Genomic DNA, 6,603 nt, shown 5'->3' with positions numbered 1-6,603 from the left:
AGTTATTTTTTTGGTTCACTCAAATTTTACAAATTTGGGTCTTTTGTGTTTTCACTTTCTTGATCAAGAATAAATTTGGAAGACATCATCCCAAAATCTTGAATCAAACTCGTATGAAACTGTACAAAAAGGGCATTTCTTTTACAGTGTGCATTGTTTGCAATAAGACTTTCTGTTGTTGCTGCTCTAGTACTTCATGTGATAGAATAGAACTGCTTCATGGAAATGTTTTTACTATAATCTTTCCATATCAACACATCACTAGGTCTTTCTTGCCTAGAGCCACAGAGTATGTTCAAACCATTAACCTTTCTGTTATAAGCCAATTGTATAAACAATTGCACCACTAAGATTTCTGCAACACCACTTGCTTCATTAAAGTGATTCCCTTGATTTCTCAATGAACTAAGACAAAAGAAGTGTAATTCTTTATATAAAGTATAAAAAATTATATTCTGAACTGGAAACAGGTATACTTCAATTGACGATCCCAAGACTCTTTGCAACTTATAGTAATAAGTTCACTCTTCTCATGTAGATCAATGACGCATAGGAAAGTTCAATAAGGGTCCTGAGTGTGAAGAGTAATGAGCCAGAACTTTAAATTATATGTAACTTTCCCCCATCAGTTTATATTTAACTTTAAAAGAAGACGATGTATCACGGAATTTCAAAAAAATTAAGTTGGCCACTAGTTAATAATTTCTTCAGATGTATGTTCCCTGGTTATTATTTTTTAAATCCACTTTTGCATACATAGAATATACTCAGTATGTCTCAATGGAGATCAAAATTAATTTGTGTGTAATCATTATCTCAGTGAAAAACGGACATCTCCAAAAGATGCTCTGTCCTTTCAGGCAAGACCGGTTGTGGCTATTCTTCATCTTGCTGAAAACATGTTCTTGTGCTATATGGTACATTATATGGTGCAAATATTTGTTTTGGAAGCAGGAGTGGCATCCACTTCCTAAACAACATGCCTCTGGAATTTCTATGAACTTTGAGGAGCTGCAATAGTTATAGAAAAGCTTCAGGTCTTTTGTTCAGAGGGTTGCCTTGAGTCATGTTCAACTCAAGAGCAATCAACAACAATATATAAATGTAGGATTTATCAGACATAAACTTTAGAAAGTATCAGGAGACTCAGGAAGGCTAACTAACATGCTATCATCAATGTAGGAGACTAGGTTGATTTTCTGCACAATATTCAGAAAAGCATGTTTCTTTCAAACAAGAAAATGAAAAGTTGTGAGGCCAAATCATCAACATATAATGTTGCTACCCCATATGGATTTGAGATGTATATAAACCTCCTTCATGGAGTGTATTGAAAAAATGGACTCACTAATTCAATGGGTCATGTGTTTTGTACTTACAATAACATGGAAATTTCCTAGTAAAGAAACCATATCATGTAAAGAAATTGCAACACAAACTAACACAACTACTTGTGTGATTATCCATTATTGCCATTTATAAATTATATGGTTTGTTTTCATAGTTGTGCTGTTTTGGGGGTGGTTTCATTTTTGTCTGTTTGTTTGTTTTGTTTGGAGAGGGAATTAAAAAGGCTGTCATTCAAGTCCATAGCAAAATACAGTCAGGACATCTATCAAAATACGCTCACAAGCACCTCAGCCTTCAGCCTTGCAGCTTTAGGCTCTTAGTCCAGCAATTAAAGCTCTCCTTCACCCTCCAGTTATCATGTACATAATGCTTTAACAAACTCTTACTCAAGATGTAGTATATAAAGAACTGCCAGATGCACAAGCAGAGTTTAGAAGAGGTTTCAGCACAAGGAACATTACAGCCAATGTCAGCTGGATCTTAACTGGATGCAGAGAATATCAGTAGAATGTCTATCTTCTTTTTTTCCATTTACTATGTAAAGGTATTTTACTGCACGGATTGTGGCTAACCTTGAGGAGAATGGGAATCTCAGACTATTTAATTGCCCACCCCAAACCTATCCTTGGACCAGGAAGGAGTCTTCAAACAGAGCACGAAAAGTGCATGGTTCAAAATCAGAAAATGTGTAAATCGGGGATGCACCCTATCTCCATACTGGACTTTATGAGGAGGAATGTGGCATCAGGTTTGGAGGAAGACTCATCAATAACTTGTGCTATGCAGATGACAGACCTTACTTGCTGAAACAGAGGGGGACATGAGGAGAACCATTTGCTGCAAAAAGTCAAGGACAGCAGCTTTCTGTATGGATTGAAGCTCAAAAAACAACGATTCTCACCACCGGGCCAGTTGGCAGCATCATAACTGATAGAGACGAAATTGAAATTATTAACAGCTTCAGCCTGCTTGGCTCTACAATCAACACTATTGGTTCCAGTAGCGGGAAATCAAAAGAAGAATTGCATTGGGAAAATCTGTTGTCAGGGACCTCTCCAGAGTACTGAGGAGCAACAGTGTCAGTCTAAAGACTAAGGTGGATCTGATTCAGGCCGTGTTATTCACAATTATTAGGTTTGCATCACCAAGCTGGGTGATGAATAAGGATTATAGAGGAAGAAATGATACCTTTGAGTTGTAGTGTTGCAGAAGAATATTGAACATACCATGGACTGCCAAGAGAACAAACTGATCCGTCCTGGAGAGTGGGAAACCAGGTTGTACCTTGGAGGTAAGGATTCTGAAGCTCCATCTCACATACTTTGGGTATGTGGCCAGGATTGACCTGTTCTTGAAGAACACCATGCTTGGAAAGGTTGAGGGACAGTGCAGAAGAGGAAAGCCTCAGATGAGATGGATTGACACAATAAGTGGGATAATGGCTGTAGGTGTGTCAGAGGCAGTGAGATTCACTCAGGATAGGACAGGGCTGAGAGCTATTGGACATAGGGTCTCTATGAGTCACAAGTGACTCAATGGCACATAATAACAACCTGAGAATGACTATATGAAATACAAAGTGAATGAAGGAAAGTGTGAAACACAATTTTACAACACAAATTGTATACAAATTCTGTATGTAAACCAATTGTTGTTGCTGTGTAAGGTTGAGTCAGAACCAACCCATAGCTGACACTCCAGCAGATTTTCAGAGGCAGTTAATTGCATGGGAGAAGATTGTCCTTGAGCCTTGTACCTTTGGGATTGCACCACAGCTTCTTGCCATTAGACCACCAATATAAAAGAAATATTTTTAAATGAAAAACATTATCCAACTATAATTATATATTATTTGTGCAATTATAAAGCTAAGTTTTAAAAGTATAGATCTGAAAAAAATTAGTAGTAGTAGTAATAGATTATAAGAAAATAATTTTATTGCAAAAGTAAAATGCTTAAAAAGGTGTATAATGTTAAAAAAAGGTGTATAATGTTCATAAAATTAAATACAAGGACTATGAGATTATTGAAAAATCACCTGTAAAAGTAAAAATAATCACATGAAAATATCCAAAGTAATTGTGCTAATAGGGATCTATTAAAGCAAATCTTTAGACTCATAGAAAATTATTCTTTTCTAATAATATCTATATGACAGTAAATTTAAGTGATAAAACATAATTTTGTGCTTACACCATAAGACAAACAAGTATAGTAAATTTTGGAACTATTGACATGGCAAAACTAATCTCTTTTTTAAATTAATTACCCATCAACAAACGAATGGATAGAGAAGCTGTGGTATATTCACATAATGGAATACTATGCTGCAGTGAAAAACAAGGAACTCATGCAATATTATTCAAAATGGGTGAGCCTGGAGGACATTATGCTGAGTGAAATATCTCAGTCACAAAAGGAAAAATATTGCATGGTGCCACTGTTGTAAAATGGGACTGATATCAGGGTGGGGGTAAGACTGTGAAAAACTGGATAAATTGTGTATACTGCACTGAAAGAGATGAGGGACTGAATAATTTAAAAGTGATGTATGATAGGATATTATGGTTATCACAAGAGTCCACAATTAAGGTTGCATAGTGGAATGTACTTGGGGCGGTAGGAGGGATGCAGGGGGATTGTGTACCAGAGAGGGAGTCTTACTTTTGAAAGAGAGGAGCGAACTGGGGGGCGGGGGGAGAGGGCTGGGCGGGTAGAGAAATGTAGCAATGAATGAATGGAAATCCAAATTCTCTGTAAATGTTCATTAAAATGATTAAAAACATTAATTATTATAGATTAGTAACATATAATCTTATTCAACAATTTATACTTAATTCTTACTTTCCAAAACTATTTGCTTTTATGGATTTTCTCAGAAAAAAAACAGATTGTTAAAGAAACATAACTTTTAATTTTACTAAACAGTGGAATAAGCTATGATAATTCTAAAATCATTAGGGATATAGATATAGAGACACACACGTGCCGATACAAATACATACATGCAGGAAGGTCTGGTAGCCTAGCCACTGCCATCCCAAAGTCACAAAGTTTGAATTCACCAGCTGTTCCACAGAAGAAAAATGGGCAACTTTCTCCCATGTAAATTTACTGTAATTTACATGTAATTTACTGCCTCTGAAAACAACCCGTGGGGCAATATATGATATAGGTCAACAGATCAACAATAATACATATGTCTACATATCAACAACTTGTTATTGTTGTTTTGTACCATTGAGTTGGAACTAACTCATAGCTAACTTACCAGTGGGTTTTGATGGGTGGGGTTTTAATGGTTTGGAGGATAAAGGAAATTGGGAGAATCTGTTCTGGAAAACAATGCATTCAAATTTTGTAAATAAACCAATATAAAGAAATTTCTATCTTTACTTTTTTTTTCAGAAATGTCAATAGTCAAGTAAACAAATTTATTAAATCCAACAGAAGGTAAGTTTCCAAATTAAAAAATGAACAAAAAAATAATGCAGACATCAGAGACAAAAAATGTAACAAGTTAATAAAAACTATCCAAAGGGCCATTTGAAGAGTGCAACAATGCAGAGAATATAAGCAAAAATACTGACTTCTGACAAGGAGTTTGCATAACTTTAAGAAATGGACAAGCTGGTCACAAACCAAGAGGGATCCACAAAGATGGAGGGAGGGTCATGTGAGTAGTGCGGACTCATCACCTCGGCGGGTTAAGGCAGTGTATCTGTAGGACCACTTTATCCACGCCTCATTTGCCTATTGCTTCAAATTCCCCTTTGAAACCTCTTGCCTCCTCTTCTCTTTTCCAGTGCTCCGTTTCCCACTCCACAAAGGTATCAAAGAGGCTTGGCCAGGCCTTGTCTTCACTGTAGTTGCTGAGGTCAGGGCCAATCACCTGAATGAAGTTAAGGAACATGTTCCACGTGTCCCTGGAGACGCCCTTGATCCCCGAGGGGTTCTCTGTTAGGAAGTGGAGCCACTGGTCCAACACAGGGGCATTGTTCTGAGTAAAGACTAGTTTCCACAGGGCAATGGCTATTTCCCGGTGCAGCGACCGCTGCCCTTCTTCAGAGTCCAGGCCAAACTGAAATGTAAACAGGTAGAGATCCTTGAATTTGTCTTCTTGTTTGGCTTCTATTAAGAGGCTGGGGAACCGTGCACAGATCCCACCGATGCTGTCTGCACTTATTGCTTTGCAGCCATGAAAAAACTCCTTCCTGGTGAACTTGCACATGGTAGCAGCTGCCTGGAACTTCCAAGCCAAGAGCAGCACTTGAAATTCCGTGGGGTCAACACACAGGTCATTACAAAAGCGCTACATGCCTTTCTCCAAAATTGCAACCTCCCGCTTGTCCTTGTAGCGCCTGAACAGCTCTTTCCAACCTCTGTAAGGAAGACTCCTCGCCATTGGACTTGGACACCCTCCCAGCATCTCCCAAGGACGTCGGCAGCTGGCAGGCCTTGGTGGCAGCCTCCACTTTCTTGGTCCCATTGACAAGGATGTCCCCCACCTGGCTTGCCACAGGCTGGTACCTTCTCTCGGTGGCCTGCGCCCCACCTGCTGTATGATTTGCTGCTGGCGTGACGGTCTCCATTCTTGCTGCCCAGGGTTGATGAGGGATTCTTGCACTTGGTGACACACTGGCCCACAGGCTGGTGGCCTGGCATCTAGAATGGCCCTCTCTGGATCTGATGTCCCGCGGCCGCTGGCCCATGTGCCTCAACATACCATCAGCCAGAGGAGCCAACCAACCCAAAAGCTGTGCGGCTTTGGTAATTGGAATCCACCAGCTGTTCCACCGGAGAACAATGGACAGAATCTTTTCATTTACAGCCTAACTGCTCCAGAGGTTCCTTGGGTCAAACCCTGTCTGGAAACGACGACGGGTCCAAACCACCCACCATCCCCAATTGGGTTTCCAGGCTCCCTAACCCGGCCGCCGCGGCCTCTTCCACCACTGCCGCTGCCTCCTCTTCATCTGCGGCCCACCAGCGGCACCCGCTATCTTTACTATTTCTAAGCAAACAGGGTAAAAGTTTTATAAAATATTTCTCACAGAAATCTAGTGAAAAACTGGGGATATAGGTAATACAGGGGCTTTTATTGCCCCCAGCATTTTAGGAAATTTAAAAAAAAATCTTTAAAATTGCATGAGAGTATTTCATTTCCTTATTGCTCTTCTCAAAGCACCTATAACCTCTTTGTTTCTCAGGCTGTAAATAAATGGATTTAGCAGGGGAATTATTATTGTGTAA

The 6,603-nt window shown here is 39.3% G+C and overlaps 1 pseudogene; it reads right to left on the bottom strand.

Moving 5' to 3' along the window:
* Window positions 1-5,095: 5,095 nt before the first annotated feature.
* On the bottom strand, window positions 5,096-6,015 carry LOC102872982 (annotated as a pseudogene).
* Window positions 6,016-6,603: the final 588 nt, after the last annotated feature.

The sequence above is a fragment of the Elephantulus edwardii genome, unplaced genomic scaffold (genome assembly GCF_000299155.1).
Source record: "Elephantulus edwardii isolate Elephantulus edwardi_28Jun2011 unplaced genomic scaffold, EleEdw1.0 scaffold00637, whole genome shotgun sequence".
Classification (NCBI taxonomy): domain Eukaryota; kingdom Metazoa; phylum Chordata; class Mammalia; order Macroscelidea; family Macroscelididae; genus Elephantulus; species Elephantulus edwardii.
Note: the sequence above shows the minus strand (reverse complement) of the source record. Positions and strands in the feature narration are given on the sequence as shown.